The sequence below is a fragment of the Bos taurus genome, chromosome 3 (genome assembly GCF_002263795.3).
Source record: "Bos taurus isolate L1 Dominette 01449 registration number 42190680 breed Hereford chromosome 3, ARS-UCD2.0, whole genome shotgun sequence".
Lineage (NCBI taxonomy): Eukaryota > Metazoa > Chordata > Mammalia > Artiodactyla > Bovidae > Bos > Bos taurus.
The window spans coordinates 99,383,422-99,401,248 of NC_037330.1; the positions used below are offsets into that span (position 1 = coordinate 99,383,422).

Below are 17,827 nucleotides of genomic sequence, written 5' to 3' on the forward strand. Positions count from 1 at the left end.
ACAAAGCATGTACTAGCAACAAATTAGTTTTCCAAATACATAAAGATCTACAAATAATAAATGAAACACAAACAACCTAAGGGTAATTGACAAAAGATACAAACAGGCAATTCATAAAAGAAACCTCAGTGGCCAAAAGCATGGGGAAATGTTCAAACTCATTAGAAATCAGGGAAATGAAAATTTAATCTACAATTAGATTTTAGTTCATATGAAACAAATTAGCAAAAATTTTCAAGTTTGATAGTACCAGGCATGTAAGGAAACGGAAACCCTCATATATTTCTAGCAAGAAAGTAAGTATGAGAGCAATGTGACAGTGCTTGGTAAAGTTGCAGAAGTGCAAACCTCACCACCAGGCAATTCTTTGGGCATATAACCAATTTCCACACTCATGCTTGGAGACCAGGAAAGCAAGTTTAGAGTGGTAAAAAAGTAGAAACATTCCAACTTTCCCTTGGTAAGAAAATGGATACCTAAACTGAATAATTCATACCATGAATAACCATACAACTGAGTAAGCCAGGTCTACATATATCAATATGAATGAATCTCAAAAACAAAGCTGGAAGGGGGTGGAGAAGTTGAAAAGGCAAGTAAACACTTATGTAAAATTTTAATGCAAAAATCCATACTATGTATTCAGTTTAGTTCAGTTCACTTCAGTCGCTCAGTCATGTCCGACTCTTTGCGACCCCATGAATCACAGCACACGAGGACTCTCTGTCCATCACCAACTCCCAGAGTTCACTCAAACTCATGTCCATTGAGCCGGTGATTCCACCCAGCCATCTCATCTTCTGTCATCCCCTTCTCCTCCTGCCCCCAATCAATCTCAGCATCATAGTCTTTTCCAATTGGTCAACTCTTCGCATGAGGTGGCCAAAGTATTGGAGTTCCATCTTTAGCATCAGTCCTTCCAATGAACACCCAGGACTGATCTCCTTTAGAATGGACTGGTTGGATCTCCTTGCAGTCCAAGGGACTCTCAAGAGCCTTCTCCAACACCACAGTTCAAAAGCATCAATTCTTCGGTGCTCAGCTTTCTTCACAGTCCAACTCTCACATCCATTCATGACCACTGGAAAAACCATAACCTTGACTACACGGACCTTTGTTGGCAGAGTAGTGTCATTGCTTTTTAATATGCTATCTAGGTTGGTCATAACTTCCCTTCCAAGGAGTAAGCGTCTTTTAATTTCATGGCTGCAAGCACCATCTGCAGTGATTTTGGAGCCCAGAAAAATAAAGTCTTTCACTGTTTCCACTGTTTCCCCATCTATTTCCCATGAAGTGATGGGACCAGATGCCATGATCTTAGTTTTCTTGAGCTTCAGGCCAACTTTTTCACTCTCCTCTTTCACTTTCATCAAGAGGCTTTTTAGTTCCTCTTCACTTTCTGCCAGAAGGGTGGTGTCATCTGTATATGTGAGGTTATTGATATTTCTCCTGGAAATCTTGATTCCAGCTTGTGCTTCTTCCAGCCCAGCGTTTCTCATGATGTACTCTGCATAGAAGTTAAAAAGCAGGGTGACAAGATAGAGCCTTGACACACTTCTTTTCCTATTTGGAACCAGTCTGTTGTTCCATGTCCAGTTCTAACTGTTGCTTCCTGACCTGCATACAGGTTTCTCAAGAGGCAGATTGATGGTCTGGTATTCCCATCTCTTTCAGAATTTTCCACAGTTTATTGTGATCCACACAGTCAAAGGCTTTGGCATAGTCAATAAAGCAGAAATAGATGTTTTTCTGGAACACTCTTGCTCTTTCGATAATCCAGAGGGTGTTGGCAATTTGATCTCTGGTTCCTCTGCCTTTTCTAAATCCAGCTTGAACATCTGGAACTTCACAGTTCCCATATTGCTGAAGCCTGGCTTGGAGAATTTTGAGCATTACTTTACTAGCGTGTGAGATGAGTGCAATTGTGTGGTAGTTTGAGCATTCTTTGGCATTGCCTTTCTTTGGGACTGGAATGAAAACTGACCTTTTCCAGTCCTGTGGCCACTGCTGAGTTTTCCAAATTTGCTGGCATATTGAGTGCAGCACTTTCACAGCATCATCTTTCAGGATTTGAAATAGCTCAACTGGAATTCCATCACCTCCTCTAGCTTTGTTTGTAGTGATGCTTTCTAAGGCCCACTTGACTTCACATTCCAGAATGTCTGGCTCTAGGTGAGTGACACCACCATCGTGATTATCTTGGTTGTGAAGATCTTTTTTGTACAGTTCTTCTGTATATTCTTGCCACCTCTTCTTAATATCTTCTGCATCTGTTAGGTCCATACCATTTTTGTCCTTTATCGAGCCCATCTTTGCATGAAATGTTCCCTTGGTGTCTCTAATTTTCTTGAGGAGATCTCTAGTCTTTCCCATTCTGTTGTTTTCCTCTATTTCTTTGCATTGATCGCTGTTACACACATACAGTTTTTAAGTATAATACATATGGAAACATGTTGATTTAAGGTTAGACTTTGTGGAGAAAGCAAAGGAAGAGGAATGATCAGGGTAGAATTTAAGAACTATGCCAAAGCCTTTGACTGTGTGGATCACAATAAATTGCGGAAAATTCTGAAAGAGATGGAAATACCAGACCACCTGATCTTCCTCTTAAGAAACCTATATGCAGGTCAGGAAACAATAGTTAGAACTGGACATGGAACAGCAGACTGGTTCCAAATAGGAAAAGGAGTACGTCAAGGCTGTATATTGTCACCCTGCTTATTTAACTTCTATGCAGAGTACATCATGAGAAATGCTGGGCTGGAAGAAGCACAAGCTGGAATTAAGATTGCCAAGAGAAATACCAATAACCTCAGATATGCAGATGACACCACCCTTATGGCAGAAAGTGAAGAAGAACTAAAGAGCCTCTTGATGAAAGTGAAAGAGGAGAGTGAAAAAGTTGGCTTAAAGTTCAACATTCAGACAACTAAGATCATGGCATCTGGTCCCATCACTTCATGGGAAATAGATGGGGAAACAGTATCACACTTTATTTTTCTGGGCTCCAAAATCACTGCGGATGGTGATTGCAGTCATGAAATTAAAAGACGCTTACTCCTTGGAAGGGAAGTTATGACCAACCTAGATAGCATATTAAAAAGCAATTACTCTGCCAACAAAGGTCCGTGTAGTCAAGGCTATGGTTTTTCCAGTGGTCATGTATGGATGTGAGAGTTGGACTGTGAAGAAAGCTGAGCACCGAAGAATTGATGCTTTTGAACTGTGGTGTTGGAGAATACTCCTGAGAGTCCCTTGGACTGCAAGGAGATCCAACCAGTCCATTCTAAAGGAGACCAGTCCTGGGTGTTCACTGGAAGGACTGATGCTGAGGCTGAAACTCCAGTACTTTGGCCACGTCATGAGAAGAGTTGACTCATTGGACAACACCCTGATGCTGGCAGGGATTGGGGGCAGGAGGAGAAGGGAACGACAGAGGATGAGATGGCTGGATGGCATCACCGACTCAATGCACATGAGTTTGGGTGAACTCTGGGAGTTGGTGATGGACAGGGAGGCCTAGCGTGCTGCAGTTCATGGGGTCACAAAGAGTAGGACACGACAGTCACTGAACCAAGCTGAACTGAACTGAGCATTTAATTGCTTTTAAAGAAGAAAGAGGCATCTGAAACAAATATGGCAAATATTCACATCTGTTTGATCTTGGAGGTAGGTTTATAGGCTTCTATTAGAATATTTTTATATTTTCAGTGTGTTTGGAATCTTGTCTCATAATGTAAAAGTTCAATTTGAGACATCACCTTGGTACAGGCATGTGTACCCTAGATCTATTGTGGGAATTAGAGTTGTGTGGGGCACAGCCTCAGATGGGACCTGATGCTGTGACAGGTGTCAGCAGCAGCCATGGCAGGGCAGTGAGGCAGTGGTAGCTATGATGCTCTGAGTTTCTGGTGGTAGCTATGATGTCCTCCTGACTTCAAGGAGACCCCTCTGTGCTAAATACAAACCAGAAGTAGTCATTTGACCCCAGAAAACTCCTGGGGATTTCCTGAGATGGTCATAGTAACAGGAACATCAGGGAGAAGCAAAAGGCATTCTCAGAGACTGGGGAGATGGGCAATCCAGCCATTTCACTGGAATATTAAAAAGGAATAAAGAAAGTAGTCCACTTCCATGCTTTTTGAATGGAAGGTGATAGAAGATTCCATTCTCTCTTCGGGGCCACAGGCTGAGTACTTTCTCTTACTGAGATGACCCAGAGAGTCCTGGAAGTAGAGCCCAGAGTCCTGGTTCCCAGCTGACCTAGCTCCCAGCTGCCAGCTGAGCAAATTCCCAGCATCCCACAGCCCCCAGCATCATAGAAGTTTCCAATTTGGCAGTGAGGTGGGATTGTTGCCTAGAGTTACCAGAGACAGTGTTGAGAAATGAAAACCATTCCCTCTGCCATGAAGCCTCTAAAGTTCCTTGAGAATCTGAGATACTTCCCTCAAATTTGTTCTGTCCCCAGGAAAACACAAGAGAACATCCCCATCCTAACTCCCAGCTTGTTGGTCATTGGTCAATTTATCAGTTTCCTGTCATCAGAACTACAGACTTCAGAGCTGGGAACTTTAGCAATAAGTCTTTCAGTTTCTAGATAAGTTCTGGACAAGAGAAGAACTTGACCAGCAAGTCACTGAAAGACCTGGGAGGAGAACTTCCATCTCTATATTTGTGTGATCTCTGATACAGAAAGTCTCTGGCAGAGCTGGAGGCCCAGGGTCAATGCCCAGGGAAGGGAGGAGAAAAGCTGGAGCTAGTCAGGAATGGAGCCCAGAGTCAGGACACAGTGCAATGGGCAGAGTTCCTGGCAGCTGAGAAAAGCCAGAGGATCCTGAAATCTGTGGCCCAGAGGGCAAGGGTCCTAGGGACAAACTCCAGGACCTTCTCTAAATCTCTAATCTGCCCAGAAGGTGCAACCTGAGGCCAAAGGGGAAAAGCAAGCCTCCAGCTTCTGCAAAGCAATGGGGAGGCAAGAACAGTGGTGCGTGAGGAAGAGGTGGTGCCAGCACAGGGTCTGAACCAACAAGAGTTCACATGGCCAACTCCACAGGCTGATATGAGGCTGAGTCACAGCAGAGAGTCTGACAGGGATGGCCACCACGGCTGGTCACTCCTTGGCTTTATCTTTTTCTCCAGCACTATCTTGTTGCCTTGATGTGATGGCAGAGGTGCTGCCTGTATTAGTCACGGTTCTCCAGACAGAACTCTTCTATGGTTTCTTTCCATTGCCCTTAAGCTAAAAGATAAAGTCTGGAATGCAGCCCTCATCGAACTCCCAACCCAGCTCCTATTCCCACGACTGAGCTTCATCCTCTGTCCACGCCCTCTCCCTTGCAACTGTCACCTATCTTCCTCTGGGTCTGCCAAGGCACTCTGCTCCATCTTGCCTTCATGCATGCTCTTCCCTAAGCTAGGAATCCTCTTTCCCTTCTCTTTGCTAAGATGAATCACAAGGTGGAATCAAGATGGCTAGGAGAAATATCTATAACCTCAGATATGCAGATGATACCACTCTAATAACAGAAAATGAAGAGGAACTAAAGAGCTTCCTGATGAAGGTGAAAGGGGAGAGTGAAAAATCTGGCTTAAAACTCAATATTCAAAATGCTAATATCATGCCATCTGGTCCCATCACTTCCTGGCAAATAGAAAGGGGAAAAGTGGAAGCAATGACAGATTTTATTTTCTTGGGCTCCAAACTCACTGTGGATGGTGACTGCAGCCATGAAATTAAAATTGCTCCTTGGAAGAAAAGCTATAACAAATCTAGACAGCGTATTCAAAAGCAAAGACATCACTTTGCCAACAAAATTTTCTATAGTCAAAGCTATGGTTTTTGCAGTAGTCATTGTACAGATGTGAGAGTTGGACCATAAAGAAAGCTGAGCACCAAAGAATTGATGCTTTTGAATTGTGATGGTGGAGAAGACTCTTTAGAGTCCCTTATACTGCAAAGAGATCAAACCAGTCAATCCTGAAAGAAATCAATCCTGAGTATTCATTGGAAGGACTGATGCTGAAGTTGAAGCTCCAATACTTTGGCCACCTGATGTGAAAAGCCAACTCATTTGAAAAGACTTTGATGCTGGGAAATATTTAAGGCAAAAGGAGAAGGGGGCTGAAGATGAGATCATTAGATAACACCACTGACTCAAAGGACACGAGTCTCAGCAATGTCCAGGAGATAGTGAAGGACAAGGGAGCCTAGAGCGCTGCAGTCCATGAGGTCACAAAGAATCACTTCTTAGCAACTGAAAGTGAAAGTGAAGTCGCTCAGCCATGTCCGACTCTTTGCTACCCTGTGGACTGTAGCCCACCAGGCTCCTCTGTCCATGGGATTTTCCAGGCAAGAATACTGGAGTGGGTTGCCATTTCCTTCTCCAGGGGATCTTCCCAACCCAGGGATTGAACCCAGGTCTCCCACATTGCAGGCAGATGCTTTAACCAAACAATAGCAAATCAGACAGAATGGGGCAAAAACTCTTCAACATGTAGCACTGCCTGGAGATAGAAAAAGGGCACGAGAACAAGAACTCAGTTATAAAACTCTTACCATGCCAGATCCATTACACAATCAGCCTGCCAGGCAGGTACCTCTGAGTGGTGACCTCCTCATCACTGGAAGTGGGCAAGCAAGGCTGAGGTTTAGTGGGTACGAAAGAGAAAGAATAGTGCCTTCAGAAACTCCTTTCCCTCTCATAAAATAGGGCTCTATTTCACCAAAAGAGGTGGGATGGTGGACCTATCTCTAGCAAGAACTATCAAGGATAGCTGGGGCAGGGCAGTCAAGAGACCAAGTTACCAAATTACCTGGCTCAGATTTCAGTAATACTGTGGGTCCTGCATCTGCCCTGCAGCAGCTCGGGCAATTAAACAAGGCTTGGGTTTAGGACGGCTTCCAAAACCTCGGAGAGAATATATTAAGTACACTTGTCTCCAGCCCTGCCCTGGGAACAGCTCTCTTTTCTGTTATCAGCAAACACTGCCTGGCCCTCACCCCTGCTGATAGAAGCTGAACAGGTTTTAAAAAGGTGTGGTGTTCAGAGAAAGGTCCTGTGGATGGAGCAGTGAAGGAAGGGGTGTGGGGTGTTGATAATCCATCAGGGGATTCATGGTTGTTTACTTGCTAAGTCATGTTCAACTCTTTGTGACCTCATGGACTGTAGCCTGCCAGGCTCCTCTGTCCATGGGATTTCCCAGGCAAGAATACTGGAGTGGATTGCCATTTCTTTCTCCAGGGGATCTTTCTGGCCCAGGGATCAAATCTGAATCTCCTGCATTGACAGACAGATTCTTTACTGTGAGCCATCAAGAAGCCCTAAGATAAGATACCTGAGAATTGTTTAATGCTGAAGGGAAGACACTGGAAGAGAACACAGTTGAGAATGCAGGACAGAGTTGGGGAATAAAAGACAGATCCAGGTCCCAAGCAGGCAGGAGACACAAGAACCACGGGGCAGGATAAACAGCACCCAGGGGACAAATGAGCATGAGAACAGTGTGGTGGGGTAAAGGTGGGGTTCTGAGGGAACCTAGAAGGACACAAGGTCCTTCACAGAGCCAGAGGAGAAGGTTTCAGGCAGAAGGGAGGCTGCCCTGAGTGAAAAGGATGAGTAGGAGATGATGGCCAGCTGGAGAAGCTCGGGAACAGCCACAGAGAAAGGACACAGGCAGAGCACGAGCTGGGGCCCAGGAAGCTGAGGGGAACTGAGGGAGAAAAGGCCCTGCCTGGTGCAGATTGGGCAGAGCCCGTGAGGATGGTGCTCTGACCAGGGATGGGTGGGCACTAAGGACCTGCCCAGCTGGCTCCTCCCCCGGGGCTGCTCTTTACCCTCAAGGCCCAGCTTGGTGAGCTTCCCCGGTACACCTCCACCCCAAGCAGAGAGAACCCGCCCTCCTGGGACCCCCCACAAGGCCCCTCTGGAGAATTGTCATCTCTGAAATAATGCCTGGAGTGTCAAGTTCTTTAGGCACGTTGATTTTTTTTTTTTTTTTTCCATTTAACCCTCATCACAAACCTCCATATGCAGGCATGATCAGCCTCATTTTACTGAAGGGGCTCTGAGGCTCAGAGGTATAAAGACATTTGCCCAAGATAACTCAGCCAAATCTTGCCCAGTTCAGTCTGAGCACAAAACCCACCTATTCCACTTTGCCACTGCATTAGAACCAGCTGAGCATGGGTCTGCCCCGCACTGACAATACTCCCCATGAGGGCAGGAACAGGGTCTGCTTCATCCTTTTATCACCAGCAGAGCCCGTGCGGTACTCAAGAATACTTATTGAGAAGACCCCAGAGGCAGATCATTTCGTCTGATCCTTTCATTTTATAGATGAGCAAACTGAGGCTCAGGAGACAAAAGATTCAGCAGGGTCACATAGCAAATTGTCATTGGCACTGGGTTCAGTTCAGTTCAGTTCAGTTCAGTCACTCAGTCATGTCGGACTCTGCAACCCCATGGACTGCAGCACGCCAGGCCTCCTCGTCCATCATCAACTCCCGGAGTTTACTCAAACTCATGTCCGTTGAGTGGGTGATGCCATTAAAACATCTCATCCTCTGTTGTCCCCTTCTCCTCCCACCTTCAATCTTTCCCAGCAATAGGGTCTTTTCAAATGAGCCAGTTCTTCGCATCAGGTAGCCAAAGGATTGGAGCTTCAACATCAGTCCTTCCAATGAATATTCAGGACTAATTTCCCTTAGAATTGACTGGTTTGATCTCCTTGCAGTCCAAGGGACTCTCAAGAGTCTTCTCCAACACTGCAGTTCAAAACCATCAATTCTTTGGTGCTCAGCTTTCTTTATTGTCCAACTCTCACTACTGGAAAAACCATAGCCTTGACTAGTCGGACCTTTGTTGGCAAAGTAATTTTGGCACTGGGTTAGGACACATGTGTTCCGATTCTGAAACTAGAGCAAGGCCCATGAAACCCAGCACGAAGTCTGGTTCCTTTCTCTGGTGCCACAGCCTCACTTGTTGCTGCCTAATGATCTGCCCATTAATCCTATTTTATACTATGTGGCCCTGAAGCTTACATCAGAATCAATGTCCAGGGCCTGGAAACACTGCCAATCCCACCTCCTGGGAACACTGCTGCCAAAGAAAACCAGGAAGCAACTCAGTTTCACTGCCTAGATAGCTCCAGGCCCAGGGCTGGGGCTTCTGGCCAGGGAGTTAGGCTGGGACCGCTTTGGAAAGTAGGGGAGACACAGATCAGAAACACTTGTGGAGAGGGACTTAGATATGATCTGGGGAGACAGCTACAGAACCAAGACTTAAAGGATGAGTTAGAGGGAGGCAGACAGAGAGAAGTATGGGAAGGTGGAGAGAACAGCAAGAACAAAGGCCTAGGGGTAGAAGAGTAACGGGGATAGTCACAAGTTTCACATGACCCTGTGCATTCAGGGTCACTGTAATGAAGGTGCCATGAGATGCAAGTTTCAGTCGAGAGAAAGGAAATAGAGTGCAGGGCAGGCCAGGCCAGATATCTTTCCCATAAAAGGAAGAGAATGGCACTGGCATTTCAAGTAGGGGTAGTGGAATGAGGAAACACCAGGAAAGGGTCAGAGAGGAAACTGCCTGAACCATGGCACTTGCTTGTCTGTTTCTACTATGAGACAGCGACAGACTTTTTTTTCTTGGGTTCCAAAATCACTGCAGATGGTGACTACAGCCGTGAAATTAAAAGATGCTTGCTCCTTGGAAGAAAAGCTATGACAAATCTGACAGCATATTAAAAAGCAGAGACATCACTTTGCTGACAAAGATCTGTCTAGTCAAAGCTATGCTTTTTCCAGTAGTCATGTATAGATGTGAAAGTTGGACTATAAAGACGGCTGCTGCTGCTACTGCTAAGTCGCTTCAGTCGTGTCCGACTCCATGCAACCCCATAGACGGCAGCCCACCAGGCTCCCCCGTCCCTGGGATTCTCCAGGCAAGAACACTGGAGTGGGTAGCCATTTCCTTCCCCGATGCATGAAAGTGAAAAGTGAAAGTGAAGTCACTCAGTCATGTCCGACTCTTAGCGACCCAATGGACTGCAGCCCACGAGGCTCCTCCGTCCATGGGATTCTCCAGGCAAGAGTACTGGAATGGGGTGCCATTGCCTTCTCCAAAGAAGGGTGAGCACAGTAGAATTAATGCTTTCGAACTGTGGTGTTGGAGAAGACTCCCAAGAGTACCTTGGACAGCAAGGTGATCAAACCAGTCAATCCTAAAGGAAATCAACTCTAAGTATTCATTGGAAGGACTGATGCTGGATCTGAAGCTCCAATACTTTGGCCACCTGACGCAAAGAACCAACAAATTGGAAAAGATCCTGATGCTGGGAAGGATTGAGGGTGGGGGGAGAAGGGGACAACAGAGAATGAGATGGTTGGATGTCATCACTGATTCAATAGACATGAGTTTGAGCAAGTTCCAGGAGATGGTGAAGGATAGGGATGCCTGGTATGCTACCATCCATGGGGCCACATAGAGTTGGACAACTGAATAACAACTTCCCTGTCTAGAATCTACTAAAGGGATCACACTTGTTACCCTTGAGATGGAATTCAAACACTTTGCCACCCAGGCCTGGCACAGCTGATTCCTGCAGGTCACTCTGGTGTCCTCTCCCCATTGGCACCCTGCAGTTCCCTCCTTCCTCTCCTGCTCCTGGATCCCAGGACAACCTCTGTAGCTCTTCTCCTGCTTTCCCCTCTGCCTGGAATGTGCGCCCAGCTCAAATGTCACTTCTTCCAGGAAATCAACCTGACCCTTGCAACTCATTGGTCACTACTTTCTGTCTCAAGGTCCCCAGTGCTGGTGTCCATTATAGCTCTGGTGACAGTTTTTAAATTATGTAACAGTAAGGACAAAGTGTTCTTTTTAAAAGTCACCTGCCATCTGGGCCAACTGGCTTAGGAAGAAGGTAGAATTGCTCTTAGGCAAAGAATGTTCTTTTGGTTTGGAGATAAATTAAATGAAGTGCCTTGTGGCTCAGACAGTAAAGAATCTGCCTGCAGTGCTGGAGACATGGGTTTTATCCCTGGGTTGGGACGATCCCCTGGAGGAGGGTGTGGCAACCCACTCCAGTATTCTTGCCTGGAGAATCCCCATAGACAGGAAAGCCTGGAGGGCTACAGTCCATAGGGTTGCAAAGAGTTGGACATGACTGAGCAGCTAAGAACAGCACAGCCCCTGGCCACAGGTTAGATGTGAGCTGAATGGACAAAGAGACTTCAGAACACTGTGTAAGATGTTTACTTCCCAGTACTCTGTAATCTCTCTGCACTTTTCTCCCCATTCCCTTCCTAGTACCCTCTAGGTACTAGATAAGCATTCAGAGTAGCATTCTTGACTTGCAGATTCAAAAGGCAAGACCTGGAGTTGCAAAAACCAGGCTTTCAGATTTCAAAAACCTAAGCCCGGAAGGATTTGGAGCATAAGCTCTGTAACATGAACAGGAAATTTAAAGGAATAGCACATGAACAAAGTGCGGCACTCAATATGCCAGCAAATTTGGAAAACTCAGCAGGGGCCACAGGACTGGAAAAGGTCAGGTTTCTTTCCAATCCCAAAGAAAGGCAATGCCAAAGAATGCTCAAACTACCACACAATTGCACTCATCTCACACGCTAGTAAAATAATGCTCAAAATTCTCCAAGCCAGGCTTCAGCAGTACATGAACCATGAACTTCCAGATGTTCAAGCTGGTTTTAGAAAAGGCAGAGGAACCAGAGATCAAATTGCCAACATCCTCTGGATCATCGAAAGAGCAAGAGAGTTCCAGAAAAACATCTATTTCTGCTTTATTGACTATGCCAAAGCCTTTGAGTGTGTGGATCACAATAAACTGTGGAAAATTCTGAAAGAGATGGGAATACCAGACCACCTAATCTGCCTCTTGAGAAACCTGTATGCAGGTCAGGAAGCAACAGTTAGAACTGGACATGGAACAACAGACTGGTTCCAAATAGGAAAAGGAGTGTGTCAAGGCTCTATCTTGTCACCCTGCTTATTTAACTTTTATGTAGAGTACATACTGAGAAACGCTGGGCTGGAAAAAGCACAAGCTGGAGTCAAGATTGTTGGGAGAAATGTCAATAACCTCAGATATTCAGATGACACCACCCTTATGGCAGAAAGTGAAGAGGAGCTAAAAAGCCTCTTGATAAAAGTGAAAAAGTTGGCTTAAAGCTCAACATTCAGAAAACTAAGATCATGGGATCCGGTCCCATCCCTTTATGGCAAATAGATGGGGAAACAGTGGAAACAGTAGCTGACTTTATTTTTCTGGGCTCCAAAATCACTGCAGATGGTGCTTGCAGCCATGAAATTAAAAGATGCTTACTCCATGGAAGGAAAGTTATGACCAACCTAGATAGCATATTAAAAAGCAGAGACATTACTGTGCCAACAAAGATCCATCTAGTCAAGTCTATGGGTTTTCCAGTGGTCATGAATGGATGTGAGAGTTGGACTGTGAAGAAAGCTGAGCACCAAAGAATTGATGCTTTTGAACTGTGGTGTTGAAGAAGACTCTTGCGAGTCCCTTGGACTGCAAGGAGATCCAACCAGTCCATCCTAAAGGAGATCAGTTCTGGGTGTTCATTGGAAGGACTGATGCTGAAGCTGAAATCCCAATACTTTGGCCACTTGATGCGAAGAGCTGACTCATTTGAAAAGACCCTGATGCTGGGAAAGATTGAGGGCAGGAGGAGAAGGGGATGACAAAGGATGAGATGGTTGGATGGCATCACCAACTCAGTGGACATGGGTTTGGGTGGACTCTGGGAGTTGGTGATGGACAGGGAGGCCTGGCGTGCTGCAGTTCATGGGGTCACAAAGAGTCGGACATGACTGAACGACTGAACTGAACTGAACTGAACATGAACAATTGGTACCACCGTCCCATAGCTGAGACCAAATGAATGGGTACGGCAGGTGTTGGGGCCACTGGGAGGAGGGCAAGAGGGCTTCCATCTTGAAGACTGTCAGCCATCTTAAGGCAGGATGTGAACTGGGCCTGAACCCTGTTAACCATCGTTAAAGAAAAACCAGGAAACCCCCTCCTCACAGATGGCAAACAAAGATTGGAAGTAAAGGTCAGATTGTCTCAGTTAAATTAATGATAGTGTCTGCACCTGCATGTTATAATTGTTAATTCTTCAGCGCCTGCATGTTGTAAACCTAACTACTAATGTGTAGAGTCATGTAGCAGAGGGTATAAAACCAAGTCCTCCGAAATCATCAGGGTCTTTGTTGTGAACCAATTCCCTTTGGACCCTCTGGCATAATAAACAGTACTCCACTGTCTTGAGTGTCCTCCGAGGTGTGTTTTGTGACTCCAGATTCTACAACATTTCTGGTGCATTGGCTGGGAAACCCTCAGAGAGACAGGCACACTAAGCCTCCTCCTGTGGCTCACTGGGATGAGAGCATCCGGAAGGGGAAGGCGCCTCCTCCCCTGAATCAGCTCTTGTTTAATCGAATCTTCTTTCTAGGTGGATTTCACAGAACTGTAGACAACAGAAGGGAAGCGCACACAGGTATGTCCCACTGTAATAATGGAAGAAGGGGCCTGATCAACCCCTTGGGGCTGGATGAGTCTGCAGCAGCTGTGTCCTCGTAGGCTCAGTGGGGAATTGTTTACTGAAGTAAGAAAGACTGTTAACTGAATCTGTGCTGGTTGTTTGTCCATGTATTTTTTGGCTTCCAAGGGACTGTCCCCTTTGCCTCAACACCCTCCAGTTCTCCGTAGGGATTCAGGGAACTCCGAAACGTTGTTTAGGACCAGACTGGGAACTGTGGCTCTGGATGCATGTTTGTCTGTGCTGACCCATGATAAGACAGACTTGGATCTCTCTAGGATCAGACTTACGCAAGGAGGAGTACGTGGAAGGCTTAATTGCTTGGATTTGGCTGGCTTCTGAGAGAAAAACATGAGGGGTATTACCACTGAAACACTTGGTAAGTAAAGCTTTTCCACCCTGGTCATAGCCGAGATAAAGTGGCAGTTGTGCTTTGAGTGGAGACATCAGCAGTGGCTGGGGTACACGACCCTGCAAAGGAGCGATGAAATAGAAGTTGGACTTCCTGTAAGTGATTGAAGAAACGTGAAAAGCAGGATGGGTAGTGGAGAATCCAAGCCAACCGTTCTTGAATACATGATTAAAAACTTCAAAAAGGGCTTTAGAGGAGACTATGGTATAAAGTTAACCCCAGACAAGCTTAGAACCTTTTGTGAGATAGACTGGCCATCCTTTAGGGTCGGATGGCCCTCAGAGGGAACCCTAGAATTGGACAAAGTTCAAGCTGTGTACTCTGTGGTAACCAGGCAGCTAGGCCACCCAGACCAGTTCCCATACTCATGGCTACTAATTGTACAGAATACACCCCCTTGGGCACAGGTATGTTATCTTGGAAAAAGAGAAAGCAAGATTTTTCTGGCGCAGGCAAAATCCAAGTGAGAAAAATTAAAGGAATTATATTATGATCCAGAGGAGGAGGAACTCCCACCTCACCCTCCATACTGGGGAACACGAAAGGGACCCCCTGAACAAGAGGTAAGATCAAGAGAAGAGAAAGGCTTTCCTCCTCTGCCTCCCTCAGTGCCGCAGGTTTCTCTACCTCCTACTGCACCACCAAGTGCAATGGGAGCTACTGCACCAACATTATACCCACCCCTCCCCAGTTTAGAAGAGGGAGAAAAGGGACAGTCAAGTGTTTAGAGATAGCTGAGGTCTACAAAGGAACCTCAAGAGAGAAGTTTTGCAAATGCCTCTTACGGAGGTCCAAGCAGTACCGCAGGGGGGCCAGACAGGCACATCCATCCTGGCCCCACTGCTCTTTACTATCAGCCATTCTCTACCATGGATCACTTGAACTGGCAAAGGCACACCCCCTCCCTATTCTGAGAAGGCACAGGGTATGACTCACCTAATGGAGACTATTTTCAGGACCCACCAACTGATGTGGAATGACATAGCCCAGCTTCTCCTCACCCTCTTCAGTACGGAGGAAAGACACCAGATCCTCACAGAGGCACATAAGTGGCTCTGAGAAAATGCACCAGAGGGCCAACTGGACCCTGAAAGTTGGACCCGAGAAGCCACTCCAGACACAAGAGCAGACTGGGAATTCAATACTGACCAAGGTAAGCAATCCTTGGAACGGTGTAAGACAGCCATTATTCAAGGCCTCAAGAGAGGGGCTCACAAGCCTACTAACGTGGCCAAAACTAACCCCGTAATTCAAAAGGCAGACAAGACTCCCACAGAGTTTTATGAGATACTGTGTGAGGCTTTTTGACAATACACCCACTTTGATCCAGAGCCCCCTGAAAACCAAAGGCTCCTACATGCTGCTTTCATGGCCCAGTCATATCCAGATATTAGAAGGAAACACCAAAAGATGGAGGGGTTCTCTGCTCTTACCAGCCCCCAGATGATAGAAATCACTGCTGAAATTGCAAGTGGGAACAGAGACTTTCCTCCTGTCTGTGATGTTACCAAGGGAAGATGAATGGAAGCTGTCTCAGTCATCCGGGGAAGGGGGTGGGGGTGTGTTGCACACACTGAAAGCCCTAACAAAGCTGTTTCCTGAAGTATGGGCTGAAAGTAACCCCCCAGGACTTGTGAAAAACCACCCTTATGTGATAATAGAGCTAAAGGTGGGGGCTCAGTCCATAAGGATAAAACAATATCCTATACTGCTGGCTGTACAACTACATACAATGTATAAGTCTGTACATATACATATATACGTACAAACTACATACATAACAATGCTCAAAATGGTTGAGAGAATGAACTGGACTATCAAGATGACTTTGGCAAAATGGGTGCAAGAAACTGGCGTCCCCTGGATGAATATAATGCCATTAGTGTTAATGAGAATCAGAATGACCACTCCCCCCGCCCAGTTGCATGGATATTCTCCCTGTGAGATAATGTTTGGGAGGCCTCCCTTATTTGGGAAGTAAAGGGAAATTTACAAACAGGAAGGATGGAGGTGTTGTGGCAACTGAAACAGTTGGGGAAGGTGATTCATGACATCACCCGCTATGTTCAGGAGAGAATTCCATTTTCTCTAGGCACTACAGTACACCCATACTCACCAGGAGATTTAGTATGGGTAAAGGACTGGAAGCAGCAGACGTTGCCCCGACCTGGAAAGGGCCATTCACAATTGTACTAACCACTCCCATTGCAGTTAAAGTTCCAGGTATCACTCCCTGGATTCACCACACTCGGCTCAAGACAGCAGTGGAGGACAAGGGACACTGGACTGCCCATCCTAACCCGGAAGAACCACTGACCCAACTCGTCTTCCATCAACAACCAGATCCAGGATGGAGCTGTGTCAGATGATTCCTGCTGTTCCTGATCAGCATGACGACCCTGCCAGGACTGCAAACTCAGGATAATGTGTTCTGTCCTGGACCCGCTCATATGCAAACTTTAACTGTTGGGTTTGTGGGGTCATGCCTTTGTCGGTGAGGGGTGGACTTCCTTGGTGGGTGTCTCCCTTACACAGAGAGGAATTTAGTCCCCTCTGCTCGTTCTTGAAACAACAATGAGAAACATTTCTTTCTTTAGTAACTCACAACCTGTTGATTCTTTCTTGATGTAATCCAAACTCTAACCAAATTGATCAAGCCCATGCGTGACATTTGAGGTAAAAGCTATGTCTAATGATAATACTCCTTTTTTGGTCATCGATATTTTCTTGGATCAAAGGTGATTGGTGGAAAAATCTTTTTGTAATCGTTGTATTATTTTTAGGCCTTGAATTCTCCAATGTATAACTCTGTGTATAACCTCTAGACTGACAGCCTTGCTACAGGTACACAGTCCCCATGTACAATACTTACCCATGACTGATGCCCACCATTAAAGATAAGATGAGCATCAGGAGGAGGGAATGTTGGGATTACTGGGAGGAGGGCAAGAGGGATTCCATCTTGAAGACTGTCAGCCATCTTAAGGCAGGATGTGAACTGGGCATGAACCCTGTTAACCATCATTAAAGAAAAAGCAGGAACCCCCTCCTCACAGATGGCAAACAAAGACTAGAAGTAAAGGTCAGGTTGTCTCAGTTATATTGATTATAGTGCCTGTACCTACATGTAATTGTTAATTTTTCAGCACCTGCATGTTGTAAAACTAATTACTAACGTGGCCAGTCATGTAGCAGAGGGCATAAAACCAAGTCCTCCAAAATCATCAGGGTCCTTATTGTAAACCAATTCCCCTTAGAACTGGTACTGGTGTACCAATATAAACTGGCATAATAAACTACTCCACTGTCTTGAGTGTCCGAGGGGTGTTTTGTGACTCCAGATTCTACAACACAGGGACAGAGAAAGAGCCAGTGAAGAGTGAAGACAAGGTGTGACTCTGGCAAGTCCCTGAGAAGTCCTTGTGTTACCTGTGTGGGAACTCAGGGAAAAGGGACACACATCCTTCCAGGGTCAAGCCTAGGAAAGCAGCATGGCCCAGGTGGCTCTGGAAAGGTGCTGAGGAAGGGGCTGCATGGTGCTTCTAGGCTGATGGGTCTTCACAGCCTCACATCACGGGAGCAGACGCATGCTCTGTTCCCCCAGGGGGCGTTCAGGGACAACTGGGAGGGAGTTTGACCCAGAAGGACGTTGTGGTTGGACACGAAGGAAGACACAGTGGCCACCTTTGCTAACAGTTAAGAGTGAGGGTGAGGCAGAACAGTGTACACTCAGGAGAGTCAGGCACCCCACAGCCCAGCCTCAACAGTATTGCAGTGACTCCCAGAACTCGACACACACCTGGAAGAAGGAGTGAGGAGACCCAGAGTTGACTGAG

General features: G+C 46.1%; 1 long non-coding RNA gene across 1 annotated transcript; it reads left to right on the plus strand.

Moving 5' to 3' along the window:
* Nucleotides 1-5,582: 5,582 nt before the first annotated feature.
* LOC101907070 (uncharacterized) lies at nt 5,583-17,285 on the plus strand. The gene is made up of 5 exons (XR_003033896.2): nt 5,583-7,303; nt 13,493-13,537; nt 13,858-13,958; nt 14,948-15,144; nt 16,203-17,285. It is a non-coding gene; the product is annotated as an uncharacterized lncRNA (long non-coding RNA).
* Nucleotides 17,286-17,827: the final 542 nt, after the last annotated feature.